The sequence below is a fragment of the Zingiber officinale genome, chromosome 1A (assembly GCF_018446385.1).
Source record: "Zingiber officinale cultivar Zhangliang chromosome 1A, Zo_v1.1, whole genome shotgun sequence".
Classification (NCBI taxonomy): domain Eukaryota; kingdom Viridiplantae; phylum Streptophyta; class Magnoliopsida; order Zingiberales; family Zingiberaceae; genus Zingiber; species Zingiber officinale.
The window spans coordinates 9,233,060-9,248,194 of record NC_055987.1 but is presented as its reverse complement, the minus strand read 5'-3'; positions in this window follow the sequence as shown (position 1 = coordinate 9,248,194).

Sequence of the window (15,135 nt, the reverse complement as noted above, 5' to 3'; positions counted from 1 at the left end):
GTATTTTGTTGTACTTCTTGTGCTTTTAAGTGCCTGTACACTTAGACACAATGTATCAAAAGACAACATGACCTAACTCTGACTTGGTTGATTACATCAAAACTACCACGGGGTACTTATAATCTCTCCCTTTTTGATATGAGCAATTCAAGTTAAGTTAGGGTAAAAAAAACAAATAACAGTAAGGTAACAAGTATAAATTTTATAATTAAAATTTTTTTTATAGAAATAAAAAATATACCCCTCACCTAGACTTAACATATAATTCTCACCCTTTGATCACATTACAAATAGAGGTATATTGCGAACACAACTTGAAATAAATTAAAAACATAGTCTAAGGGATAAAACATGCAACGACTAGCATCTAGAAAGTCATGAAGTTTTAAATTTCGAAAAATCTGGATTTTTATAATTTATAAATAATTTTTGGAATAAATAATATAAAAAATATTTTTTAATCATGAAAAAATTCTGAAAATTTTTTGAAACGGTAAAACAGACATAGTCAAAGCAGAGATAAAATTTTCACTAAAAATTTTAAATTAATCTAAGTTGTAATAAATTCTTTTCTATGTAAAGGTATATTTTGACAAAAAATTCTTAAAAATAGTTTTGAAGTTTGAAAATTTTTTTAAGTGTATATTATAGCAAGTAGCCTTGCAGAAAATAAATTTTTTAAAAATAGCTTTTCAAGAATTTTTAATGTTAAAAGGTAGCATTTAGATAAATAATTCATAGAAAATTTATCAATGGTCAAAAAAAAAAAATTTAGAAAAATTTTCTGAGTTAGAGAGAATGATAAGTTTTCATAGAAAAAATAAAATTCTCAAAGATAATCCTGAAAAGTATTTTTAAAATGAAAAATATTATATTTGTTAGAAAATTCATAAAAAGTAATATAATGACTAGAAAATTTTAAAATTTTTCCTATAGACAAATGATGAAATTCTCTTTCTCTTAAAAATTGAAGAAGACATTAATTTCCAACAAAAATTATAGGAAACAATTTATTTAGATAATTCTAAGTTAAATAAAAAATTAAATCAATTTAAAAGTAACATATATAAAATTTAATTTAAGTACGATTTTGAAATCTAGTATAAGTTCTTACCAATTGGATTAATTAAAAATTTTCTAAGAACATATTTCCTTGATAATTTTATAATTTGACCCTAATTGTATCTAAAACGCCAATTTAGTCCATTATGATTTCAAACTTGTTGAACATGTTGTTGGAAATGCGTTGGTCGGCTAGAAGGGGGTTTGAATAGCCTGCACAAATAGAAACAAACTACCCTTCACGGACTTTTAAAGTAACACTTGCATAAATTAAATAAACAGAACTAGAAAAAGTAGAGGCACCAGAATTTTGACTTAGTTACAACCGGGGAGGTTATTAATCCAAGAAAGACGATCGTACTAAATTCTCTTTCAGGCGAAGAAGCCTCTTTTATAGCAGTGTAGACACAGAAAGAAGGAAGCTAATCAAAATAATAGAAGCGCACAAGTGTTGTTATAATTTTCTTGAATGAATTGAAAAGCTTCTGGACCAAGACTGTATTTATAGCCTTAGTCAGGGCACTTGGAAGGGTTCCAGGCACCTGGGAGGGGATAAAATTTTATCCCCTTCGCAAAGGATCGCGTTTAACAGCGATTCGATCAAGATTCAATTCCGGGCACCCGGAATGGCTCTGGGTGCCCGGACTGGTCCGGGCGTCCGGAATGGTTCCGGGCCCTCGGACCACTAAAGTCAACAAAGTTGACTTTTGGTCTGGGCCCTCTGCTCCGGTGCTGCTCGCCTCAATTCAGGTCTTCCGCTCCGGCTCCGCTCGCTTGGGTGATTTCAGCCAACCAAAATAAGATTCACCCGAACCCAATTTCGGCCTTCTCGAATAATCTTCCACTCTGGCTTCTCGTCCCTCGGAAACGCCGTGCGCCTCCTTCTCGTCCGCCCACGTACTCTTCCGCACCACCTCGTACCTCAGACGCACCGAGCCCGTCGGCTCACTCTCGTATCATCTTTCTCGCTAGCTGCGTCTTTTGCTCGGCTCCCTGTGCTCCTAAGCTCCTGAACACTTAGACACAAGGTTAAAAACACGACAGGACCTGGGCTATATTTATAGCATTGATCCGGACGCTTGAAAGGGTTCTCGGTGCCTGACCGTGGATAAAACTTTATCCACGTCGCAACGAATCACAACAATTGGTGACTCGATAAAGTTTTTGGTCCTGGCGCCTATACCAGGTATGGGCGCCTAGACCAGGTCTGAGAGCTTGGACCGGGCTGAACCAGCCTCGACCAGGGCGCAAGCCCAGGGCGCCCTGGCTGCCCCGGGGTCCGAGCGCCCGGACAAGGGCTGCCCCGTCATCCGGGCGCCGGACTAGGGCTACCCCGGCGTCCAGGTGCCTGGACTAGGGATGCCCCGGGGTCTAGGCGCCCAGACCTAGTCCGAGTGCTCGGAGTCCAGGTCTTCTGCTCCGGCTCTGCTCGCTTGGGTGATTTCGACAATTTAGAATAGGGTTCACTCGAACTCATTTTTCGGCCTTTTCGTGCAATCTTTCACTTCAGCTTCTCGTTCCTCGAAAATGCCACGCACTTCCTTCTCGTTCGTTAACGTACTCTTTCGCAGCGCCTTGTCCCTCAGATGCACCAGACCTGTCGACTCTCTCTCATACCGTCCTTCTCGCTAGCTGCGTCTTTTGCTCAACTTCCTGTGCTCCTAATTTCCTGCACACTTAAACCCAATACATCAAAAGATAACATGACCTAACTCTGACTTGGTTTATCACATCAAAACTATCACGAGGTACTTACATAGACTTTTGCTCAACATCTGACCTTGATTTCCGGGACGACGTCCAATCCTCGACCCGCCTAGACTTCCGTCTTGTGTACACGACCCCCAGGACTTCTACCCAATGTCCTCAATCTGCCAAGTATTCTACCTAGTCCAATCGACCAGGACTTCATGCCTTCTCCCTTGACCAGAACTTTGTGTCCAATCCTCTTGACCAGAACTTCATGGCCAATCTCTTGACCAAAACTCCGTGCCTAATCCCTTTACCAGGACTTCATGCCCAATCTCTTGACCAAAACTTCGTGCCTAATACCTTGACCAGAACTTCGTGCTCAATCCCTTGACCAAGATTTCGTTGCCTAGCCTCAACTAGGTCTTGCTTGTACACTCAGGTAAACTTATTATATCACAACACAGCTTAACTTTGAACCATTTATCATTATCAAAATCAGATTCGATTAGTTGGTATTTCCAGCACTAATAGTAGTAGCTACTACAACGTGAATGTTAAATGAGCTTCACGTTGTCATCTTTTCGATTGCGAACAATTTATTGGATCACACCCTTATCTACCTCCATATATTCATTTGGAATACAAACCATGCCGGAAGTGCATCATACAAAAATCGAGCCACATGGGCTACACTTCTGATTGAGCATACGCCAAGAGGAGATAACTCGATAACATCACATAAGACTTAAGTCGTTCACTTACTTTGTGAACATCCTAACGGAGAACATCCATAGAAAAATCATATGGGACTTTCATCGTGCACTTATTTTGCAAATATCTTCAACTAGGAACATCTTCGAAAATATGACACTAGGAATTTAGTCATGCATTTACTTTAGGAACATCTCCGGTTGGAAAATCTTTATAAAAATTATATAGGACTTTAGTCGTACACTCAATTTAGGAACATTTTAGATCGGAAATATTCCTAAAAAGATCATTATTGTATACTCATTTTGGAAATACCACTGGAAAGGTCACACAAGACTACAATCATGTACACTTTGAAAACATCCGATCGAGAATATCCATGTAATAAATTACACTACAGGAGCATCCCAATCAAGGATATCCTTAAAACACTTAAACATCCTTATAAGGAATATCCCTGATCCGGCGGTAAAAATCCGGAACCCCATAAGGAGTCAACGCTGAGGGGAGGTCAAAGGGTCCAGTGGCTCGCCGGAAAAGGGCGAGCCGACCGGACTCAGAAGAAAGGGAAATCTGATAGTAAAAGGCACCCTGGTAGGGACCAGGGGTCCGACGCTCAAATAAAGCAGTGCATAATGACCAAGCGGAATGATGTGCCGCCCGGACGGCACAAAGAATCAAGGCCGTCCGGACGACGTTCATCGCCCGCCCGGCGGGCCGGGCACCCCAGTCAGACGGTGGATAAAAGACGGGGACATCTTCTGACAGCCGTCAAGTCGTATGGCTGTGCCATACTTCTAGTCTGACAACGGGTGGTCCTGCCGTCCCATCAGAGAACATGCTCGGACTGTGGCAGCATGGTGTCAGGTAAGCTCTCTGACAAGTGCATACCGTGGTATGGGTTGCTGACACGTACGCACCTCGGTGGGCGTGCATCAGTTCCTTCTCCGTCCTATATAAAGAGGCTATTACTTCGCCAAAGGTACGCATAATACAAATTGGGCAGCCACTTTCTCCACCACTTACCTGACTTGAGTGTCGGAGGACCGTCGCCGGGACACCCCTCCCTCGGTTTTGTTGCGAGTTCGCCGGAGCACTCGAGGATCACAGAGAGCGCCACGTCCCCAGCTTCTCGACAGGATCAAATTGGCGCCTGTGGGAACGCTCCTGCATTGAACAAGAACAATGGGCGAGGCCGGCGACAACACTGCGGTGGCGCTTTCAAGAAGAACTCGGCCTGGTCGAGATGAGGCCAAACTCATGGAGCAAAACAAAAAGCATCGGCCGTGAGCAACAAGCAACATCTGCGTCGGTGGCCGAGCGGAACCTCCGACCACCGTCGCATTCCATCGGGCCTTATTTCGCACCCTGAAGTCATACCACCGAAGAGATAGAGGATCTTCCTCGGATGAAATGCCAAGGCGGGATGGCAGGAAGGGAAAGCTCCCGCGGACTCCTCCCGAGCGGATCAATCGCCAATTTTCGGAGGCTATCCCACGAGACCCTCTGCCCAAGCACTACGTGCCTCCAGCGATCGGCGAATACAATGGAACAACAGACCGGGATGATCATCCGGGTAAGTTCGATATCATGACCACGCTCCATCAATACACGATGGAGTAAAGTGTAGAGTCTTCCTTACCACCCTCTGGGATCGGCTCAGCGGTGGTTTCGGAGGTTGCCGGACGGATCCATCACGAGCTTCAAGGAATTCGAAAGGCCTTCCTCAACCACTTCGCCAGTAGTCGGCGTTATCAAAAGACAAGTGTCAGCATTCGCCATCAAGCAAGAGCCGAGAGAATCGCGTTATATTCAGCGATTCAACCAAGTGGCGATGGATATCCCCACGGCCACATCGGAGACGATGATGAATACCTTCACGCAAGGCCTTGTGGATGGGGACTTCTTCCGGTCGCTCATCCGAAAGCCGCCCGAGATTATGATCACATGCTACATCGGACCAACGAATATATAAATGTGGAAGAAGCAAGCCGCTTCGGAAAAACTCGGTAAGTGCGCACTGTTCATGCGGCGGAACAAAGACGCCGCTCAGACCACCCGGAGGACCGAGGGCGAAGCAATTCGATCCTCACGCGGATCGCACAAGAAGTGGCGCCACTCGCCCAAGCTAAAGAAGAGGTGGACCCTATGTTCGCACCTTCCACCAGACGGATACGCACAACACGAGGGATTGCGAAGCCTTCCCTTGTGTCGATCCTGTCGGGAAAGTCGACGGCGTTCGCCTCCATCGACAGAGCGTAGGACTCATGAAGTGGCCGGACCCGCAGGGGCGACATCGCCAGACACCCGATCGGCACCGATCTCCAGGCGGGAGAATCGCCGGGCGTCCAAAGAACAGTCACGACCGTCCGCTCGGGAGGAGGAAAATAGGAGCAATACTTCCGGGCGAGATCAGCGTTATTCTTGGTGGCCCGGAGGAGACTCCAAGGAGCCGAAAGGTGGGCGTCCTGCGAGATCCATGCGGTGCGACCAAGAGCGCAAGTGGACTGAAATCACTTTCGGACCGGGGACTTAGAAGGAGTAGAAGTGCCCACGACGACGCTTTGCTCATTAAAGCGGTAATAGCAAATTACACCATTCACCGCATATTTGTTGACACGGGAGCTCGGTCAACATCATATTCAGAAGGCGTTCGATCTGCCAAATTGATCGTAGAGCCTTGCCAAGACGACCCGCTCTCACGGGTTTCTGAACCTTAGTTGGGTCGGACAAACCACCTCGTGGGAGAAGAGCCGCTCGGGAGGACCAGGACAATAAACTTCGTGGTGGTCGACTCTCCCTCATCCTACAGCGTCATTTTGGGCGCTCGGCGAATTCCGGGCGGTTGTCTCAACCTTCCACGAAGATAAAGTTCCCGTGGAGGACAAAGTAGGAGAAGTGCGGGAAGATCAGAGCTCGGTGGTGCTATATAGAGATGATCCGGGCGAAGCTTGTTCTCGGAAGGCGCCCGAATTGAGGTACACGCCATAACGAGAAACCTCCTGCTTTAATTTATGATGAAAAGGAGGAAGTCCAGATCCATCCCGATCGGAGGCCACGACTTTATCGCCTCGATCGGGGGAGAACAGAAGGAGAAGATGATTCAATGCCTCCAACGAAATCATGATGTCTTAGGTCGACACATGAGTTACCCAGAATTTCGCCGAGCCTAGCGCAGCATGAATTGCATGTCCGACCGGACGCCTAGAAGCTGAGGGACTGTGACGACTGGCCGAAATCCCATTAGTGCCGGAGGTGGAAAAACTTCGAGGATGAAGTTTCGACGAGAGTTCACCATATCGACGCAGTCTTAGCGTCCAGGAGGGGTCCAGGAGTCCGGACAGAGATTTAAAAGGAGGCTTTTACCAGCAGGTCAATTATATCTACTATGACTTTTATTCCTGCGTTATGCTCCACGCTCCAAGGATATCATCAAGTGCCGCTCGCCCGGGAAGATCAAGAAAAAGTAAGCTTCGTAACGGCCGACGGCACATATTGTTACAATGTGATGTCGTTCGGATTGAAGAATGTCGGGGCCATCTATCAACGCTTGATGAACAAGGTGTTCAAGGAGCAGATCGGGCGGAATTTGGAAGTTTATGTGGACGACATTCTTATCAAATCCGTCCGAGCGGCCGATCTTTTCAAGGATATGGAAGAAACCTTCCGAACGCTGCGCAAATATGGAGTCAAGCTAAATCCCCAAAAGTGCCTGTTCGGAGCCAAAGGAGGGCGTTTCTTGGGGTACATAGTGACCGAGCGGGGAATCGAAGCAAATCCCGGCAAGGTTAAAGCACTGCAAGACATACCGCCCCCAAGAAATACAAGAGAAGTGCAAAGGTTGACCGGTCGGATAACTGCTTTATCCAGATTCATCTCCAGAACCGCTGACCGGAGCCTGCCATTCTTCAGGATCCTGCGCAAGGCCACTAAGTTCCAGTGGGATGAAGAATGTGACCGAGCATTTGAAGAGTTGAAGACATATCTTAATTCTCTGCCAGTGTTAGCCAAGCCGGTCGGGGGTGAGTCACTTTATATGTATCTGTCGTCAACTGAGCATGCTGTAGGCTCAGCACTTATGAGGGCGAACGACGAAGAACAGCCGGTGTATTTTCTAAGCCACATTTTAAAAGATGCTGAATCTCGTTACACTGGACTCGAGAAGTTGGCCTTTGCTTTGGTTCTAGCCGCTCGGCGCCTACGACCGTATTTCTTGGCTCACACCATTATTGTCCGGACGAACAGTCCACTCGGAAGAGTGCTGTTGAATCCAGAAGCGTCCGGACGGCTTATCAAGTGGACGACAGAATTAAGTGAATTTGACATCCAATATCAGTCCCGCTCGGCGATTAAAGCCCAATCCTTGGCTGATTTTGTGACCGAAGTGCAAAGGCCAGAGCCGGAAGCTATGTGGAAAATATATGTGGATGGATCCTCCACTCGGCTCGGGAGTGGGATCGGAATATTACTACTCTCACCTCAGGAAGAAAAGATGCACCTATCCGTCCGGCTAGATTACAAAGCTACTAACAATGAAGCAGAGTATGAGGCCCTCATAGCCGGATTGCAGGCAGCACGGCATGTGGGAGCAGGTCGGGTGACACTCTATTCTGATTCACAGTTGGCCGCTCAGCAACTTTCCGGCACCTTTGAAATCAACTGTGTTCGGCTCAAACTCTACGCTGAGGCCTTTGAAAAACTCAAAGCTACTTTCCGAGAGGTGCTTATTCAGAAGATCCCACGAACGGAGAACCAGGCGGCCGATGAGTTAGCCAAACTCGCGAGCTCAATAACGCCGGTCGCCATTCAGCAACCAATTGAAAAAACGCTGCTGGTGGCGCATGTCGACCGGATGCAAGGCCTCGCGTTTCCAAGTGACTGGAGGACACCTATTATAGAATTCCTCCGTTCGGGCACCACACCATCCGATGAATATGCAGTCCGGCTCCTCAGAAGGAGAGCCGGTCGGTTTACACTCATCGGAGATCAGCTTTACAAGAAAGCTTTCTCGCGTCCTTTGCTAAAATGTGTAAGCTCGGAGGACTCAGCTTACATCCTCCAGGAAGTACATCAAGGATCATGCGGGGGTCATCCGGGCGGACGCTCATTGGCCAAGAAGATCCTCTTGGCCGGATACTTTTGGCCAACTTTACAAACAGATGCCGCTCGGACAGTATCTACATGTCTTTCATGCCAGAAGTATCACAACTTCTCCCACCGACCGGCAGAGGAGATGAAGGCATCAACCATCTCATGTCCGTTCGATCAATGGGGAATGGATATTGTGGGTCCATTTCCGATGGCGACCGGGCAGAGGAAATTTTTACTAGTGGCGGTAGACTATTTCTCCAAGTGGGTGGAGGCCGAGCCGCTGGCAAAGATCACTGAACAAATGGTTAAAAAATTCATCTGGCAACACATCATTTGCCGGTTCGGCATCCCTCGCAGACTAGTGTCCGACAACGGGCGGCAGTTCACAGGGAAGATGTTAGAGGATTGGTGCAAAAGCTACGGCATTGAGCAACATTTCATGTCCGTGGCCTATCCTCAGAGCAACGGTCAAGCTGAAGTCGCCAACCGGGAAATTCTTCGTATTCTGCGCGCTCGGCTCGGATGAAGTGCCGAGCGTCTTGTGGGCCATCCGAACGACGCCAAAAGAAGGGACGGGAGTCACACCGTTCCATTTGGTATATGGCGGTGAGGCTGTCATACCGGTCGAAGTCGGCGTTGAGTCAGCCAGGATCCAGAGCTATGATGATGACAACGCCGAACGAAGAAACATGGAGCTGGACTTGGTAGAAGAGGAGAGGGCAAAGGCGTCCGTTCGGCTGATGGCATACCGTCAGCGGATGAAGCAAAACTACAACCGGCGCGTAATTCCCAGATCGTTCCAAGTCGGCGATCTTGTCTGGAAGAAAGTCAAGCCGGTCGGCGACGTCGGCAAGCTTGAAGCTCCATGGGCAGGCCCTTTCAAAATCATCGAAAAGCTCCGCTCGGGCGCGTATTATCTGGAGGATGAGGACGGACGGCAGCTAGATAGGCCGTGGAGCGCGAACCACCTCCAGCCTTACCGGGCGGGGTGAAAGGTGTATCACTGTAAATCACCCTGTGTATTTCATTTTTCGACTAAATACTTGAAATGCAGAGATGAAAAGTCAAAAGAGCGAATATAAGGCATTATCATCGTGACCCGAAGGCCCCCGAGCCGATCGGCCGGGAGGTTTATATCCGAGCCGGGAGCTCGAACCCGAAGGCCCCGAGCCGATCGGCCGGGAGGTTTATATCCACGGGAGTCGAGACTGAACAGAGCCCCGGCCGGTCGGCAGGAGGTTTCCAGGTATATACGGAGATCAGCCTCGAACGAAGGCCCCCGAGCCGATCGGCCGGAGGTTTAATATCCGAGCCGAGAGCTCGACGAACGAAGGCCCCGAGCCGATCGGTCGGAGGTTTATATCCGAGCCGAGAGCTCGAACGAAGGCCCCGGCCGATCGGCGGAGGTTTATATCCGAGCCGGAGGCTCGAACGAAGGCCCCCGCGTTGTTCGGCCGGAGGTTAATTAGCCCCGAGCCGATCGGTCGGGAGGTTTATATCCGAGCCGGGAGCTCGAACCTGAAGACCCCAGGCCGTTCGGCCGGGCTGCGTATAGAATATAAGCAGCGTTCGAAATCGAAGACCCCGAGCTGTTCGGCCGGGCTGCATACTAGTGTGGCAGGAAGGAAACCAAAGCCCTGCGCTGTTCAGGATGATAGAGGGAGGTTATTGCCTGAAACGAAGGCCCCGAGCCGCTCGGCCGGAGGTATACGGATCAAATTGGCGCCAAGCGCTCTAAAAACGGAAGCCCCGTACCATTCGGAAGGGGGTATATTATCCGAGCCAAGATACTCGACGAAGTGGACCCTGAGCCGTTCGGCCAGGGGGTAATTATCCAAGCTAGACTTGAAAGGAAGGCCAAGGTCGTTCGACCGTAGAGCCGCGCCGACCGGCTATAAAAACCGAGCGGAAAACCGACGAGCACCGTCGTTAAAAATCGAGAGCCGCGCCGATCGGCTATAAATATCCGCGCCGTCTAGCCCAGACGTTAAACCGTAGAGCCGCGCCGACCGGCTATAAAAACCGAGCGGAAAACCGACGAGCACCGTCGTTAAAAATCGAGAGCCGCGCCGATCGGCTATAAATATCCGCGCCGTCTAGCCCAGACGTTAAACCGTAGAGCCGCGCCGACCGGCTATAAAAACCGAGCGGACGAACCGACGAGCCCCGTCGTTAAAAATCGAGAGCCGCGACGATCGGCTATAACTATCCGAGCCGTCGAGCTCCGACGATCAATATCGAGAGACGAGCCGGCGTCTCTAACTAATCCGAGCGGACGAACCGAAAAATCGAGAGCCGCGCCGACCGGCTATAAATATCCGCGCCGTCGAGCTCCGGCGATAAATATCGAGAGACACTTAAAGTTGGGACGAGGGAAAAATTTCTTGCTAAAATAGAAAGGAGCAGAAGATTATCTAATATGCAAGCCAAAAAAGTCATTACATAGATAAGCGGGGCCGAACGGCGGGAATTCAAAAAGGTTCTCAGAAACGCTCCTCACACATCGAAATCAAAAAGAGCGTCGGGGATGGCGTCCATCACGCTCGCCAGATCCTCGGGGATAGTCGGCTCGGTAGGCAGGTGACCTTTGGTCTTTAGATAGCCCACCGCCGCCTTGATGGCCTCCTCGAACGTGAGGGATATCTTGTCGGTAAACTTCTCTCCGAAGCCTTCCGAGCGGAGGAACGCCTTCCTCACTTCGTCCGAGCGGGCCGACTCCCCCTCTTGATACTCCATGAGCGCTGCATGGGCAGCGTCGCTAGCAGCTTGGAGATCCTTCAAGTCTCCATCGAATCTTTGGAGATCAGCCGAGCGGCTCTCTTTTTCGGTGGCCAGCAGAGCATCCAGGTCCTTGATGCGTTGCTCCAGCCCCCGGATCTCCACCTTCATGTGGTCCATATCGTTGATGGCCTGTTGCTTCCGAGTGGTCGCCGTCTGGATCTCCTTGTCTCGCTGCTTAATCATTGTTTCAAGCCGAACGACCTTGCTCGCCAGATCAGAGGCTCGTTTCCGTTCGGCTTCTAGCGATTTCTTGGCCTTCTCCAGAGCGGCCGTCGACTGCCTGGCGTCCCCCGCTGTTTTTTGTTTCTTCAGTTCCTCCTCCAGCTCGGCCAACCGATCGCTAATGGCGATCTGCTCCACCCAGTTCTGCTAGCAAACACGAACAGGGTAAAAACTTCAAATAAGAGAGGGAAGGGCTATACCCCGGTGGCTGATTGAAGGTTGCTGTCGCCGAGCTGCCCGGGAGTCAACTTAGCTATCCGACTCCGAGCATCTATCCAAGCTTGTGCGAGAGGGCCCGTCAGGGTGATCATCTGCTCAGGAAACACCGGCCGATCGGCGGCAGCCATGTACGCCTCTGAAGGGAGGCGCAGAACGGTTTTAAGTAAATTCTGGCCGCTCGGCCCGCTCTGAGATGGCCCGCCAGCAGAAGAGGTGGGTAGCTCGCCTAAACGCCTGAGACGTCGTCGAGTCCTCGAAGGGCTGGACGGCGGCACTTCCAAGCTGGCCCTCGGAGAATCCTGAGGGGTCGGGGTACTCTCTAGAGAAACTGTTTCGGACAGCACCGGCGCATCTGCACCCCGCTCAGGTAGTGTAGAGGCGGGTGCGGATTCCGCGTGCGTAGCGGCACATCATCGGCCGAACGGCCCTCCACTTCAGCTTCACTCGCAGGTTTTATATTGCCGTGGCGCAGGGGCGTCCGGGGCTTCTGGGACCGTTGGCGTCCCCTCACCTTCTTCGCCGGCCGGATCAGCCGGAGCAATGCCCCGTTCGGCGGCCTCCTGGCTCGTCACCGCCTCAATCCGAGCGGCCTTCAGTTTGAGCTTCTCGGTGGCTCTGGCCCGCCACATGACCTCAGCTGCAGAAGCAGAGAATAAATCAGTTAGAACAAAATAAAGGGGAAGATAGGGAAGCTTATTCATGCTACAAGGCAGATCGGCTGGTGTAGAAGACAAGCCGAATATATGCATTACTCCTGGGAGAAGCATCTTGTCAATGTGGTAGCGCTGACCGACTAGCTGTTCGGCTGCATGGAGATAGTCTGCGTCACCTCTAAACTTGCCGAGCTCCGGTTGCGTAGGCATAGCCGTCTGCCACTTGGTGCGGAAAGTGGGCCACTCGGGAAAGCGTATATAGAAAAAATGCTCCTTCAAGTGTTTGTTGGAGCTCGGCATATTATCGAAAAGGACGAAGCCTATCCTAGATTGGAAAACAAAGGTGCCCCACTCAGCTTGCTTGGGATAGTAGAAGTAGTGGAAGATTTTTGGGGTTAAGGGAATGCCGTTCAGTTTGAACAAAACTACCACTCCGCTCAGCAACCTAATAGAATTAGGAACTACTTGGCCAAGCGGAATGCGGAAATAGTTGCAAACTTCTAAGAAAAACTTGTGAGGAGGAAAACGTAGTCCGGCCAGGAATTGATCCCGGAAGAAGACAACAGTGTCGGGCGGAGGATCGTTAGGCCGATCGGAAGGCGTGGCTAACACTATTTCGTGGTCGGTCGGTAGGTCATATGCTCGAGTGAGGCGCATGGCGTCTTCCTCGTCGAACCGACTTTCCATGTTCGAGTACCAAAGACCCGGAGCACCGCCGGTTGATTGCGAGGTACTGGTCATGATCGAAAGGCCAGAATGCGGGATAGAAGAGGATGGTTCAAGCAATGGAAGAAAACCGGCTGAAAAGGATGATTAACAGAAAGAAGAATGCGTCTGAAGCGAGAAAAAGGCTATTACAGGCGAGGAAGATGACCGGAAGAAGCCGTGTGATCGTCGGAAAGTCTGAGAACAAGGTCGCCGGCGAGAGGGGGAATGACAAGAGTCTGGAAACGAAGAAGACGAAATGCGGCGGAAACGAAGTCAAGGGTCTTATATCGCCGCCCGGAAACGATCTCCACCGTCCGATCCAGGTCGTCGATATCGAGGTTGTCATCGGATCGTCCGTTTCAAACGGCGGCTGTCCCATCGGAAGTGACGCAACCGCCATACTCTGACAAATGCACGGTCGCCACGTGTCAGCCGGTTACTAGCCGCATTTAATGAGCTCCCCTTACCGTGCGCAGAGCACGTGATGGGTAGTGTGGGAGAACAACGGACATCGATTCCCAGAAAATACAAGGCATGGACAAAGTATCGCCGGACAGACAGATATCGCCGCACGGATGAGCATCTTTATGCCTGGCCGAGCGGCCTAAGGCAATGATCATTGTTCGACAGATTGGCAGTCCAGTCAGTCGGACTTTGCCTCCTTCGACTAGACTCGAGAGGAAGGCAAGTGATCCGGCGGTAAAAATCCGGAACCCCATAAGGAGTCAACGCTGAGGGGAGGTCAAAGGGTCCAGTGGCTCGCCGGAAAAGGGCAAGCCGACCGGACTCAGAAGAAAGGGAAATCTGATAGTAAAAGGCACCCTGGTAGGGACCAGGGGTCCGACGCTCAAATAAAGCAGTGCGTAATGACCGAGCGGAATGATGTGCCGCCCGGACGGCGCAAAGAATCAAGGCCGTCCGGACGACGTTCATCGCCCGCCCGGCAGGCCGGTGGGTAAAAGACGGGGACATCTTCTGACAGCCGTCAAGTCGTATGGCTGTGCCATACTTCTAGTCTGACAACGGGTGGTCCTGCCGTCCCATCAAAGAACATGCTCGGACTGTGGCAGCATGGTGTCAGGTAAGCTCTCTGACAAGTGCATACCGTGGTATGGGTTGCTGACACGTACGCACCTCGGTGGGCGTGCATCAGTTCCTTCTCCGTCCTATATAAAGAGGCTATTACTTCGCCAAAGGTACGCATAATACAAATTGGGCAGCCACTTTCTCCACCACTTACCTGACTTGAGCGTCGGAGGACCGTCGCCGGGACACCCCTCCCGGCTCGATTTTGTTGCAGGTTCGCCGGAGCACTCGAGGATCCAGCAGAGAGCGCCACGTGCCCAGCGTCCGCTGACTCTTGGTTCGGACAGGATCAATCCCTATTGAATTGAACCCCTTTGATCTATAAGTCTGACCATTCCTAACCGTTACCATTTCGATATGGGGCTACTAGTAATTGTCGTTAGCCCATGGGGTTATGATATAGTGATAAGGTATTTAGGTTGTCACCTAGGTATTCGCGGTTCGAGCCATAGTTATGATGAATTTGTAGGAATTTTTTCTCTAAATTGGACACGCAATTAAAAGATGTTGGACTATTGGGCTGCTCGCTACGAATACTTTCCGATTTATCCTGATGATCGATAAAAAAACTTTTATGGGACTCAATTGATCATTCCAAACTCAACATTATCCAATCTGATTAATCACTTTACTAGTAATTTTCACTAACAAAATCAATAGCTTCAAATGTGACTGGTGGTAATTTTCGCACGATGTCTAAAGTTGGTTTCAGAATCAATCAGTTTGTCGTGTCATTTTGAGACAAAGCCCTGTGTCTGAGTTCATTTACATCTAAAATATTATGCATTTTGGGGCCTATTTCGGTCTAAAATGGTTTAACAAATTTGACTTTGAAGTCAATTGGTTGGTGCAAAACTAAAAAATAAATAAATAAATAGATAACTCTTATCCTCACTGGCTCAGCCAAGTG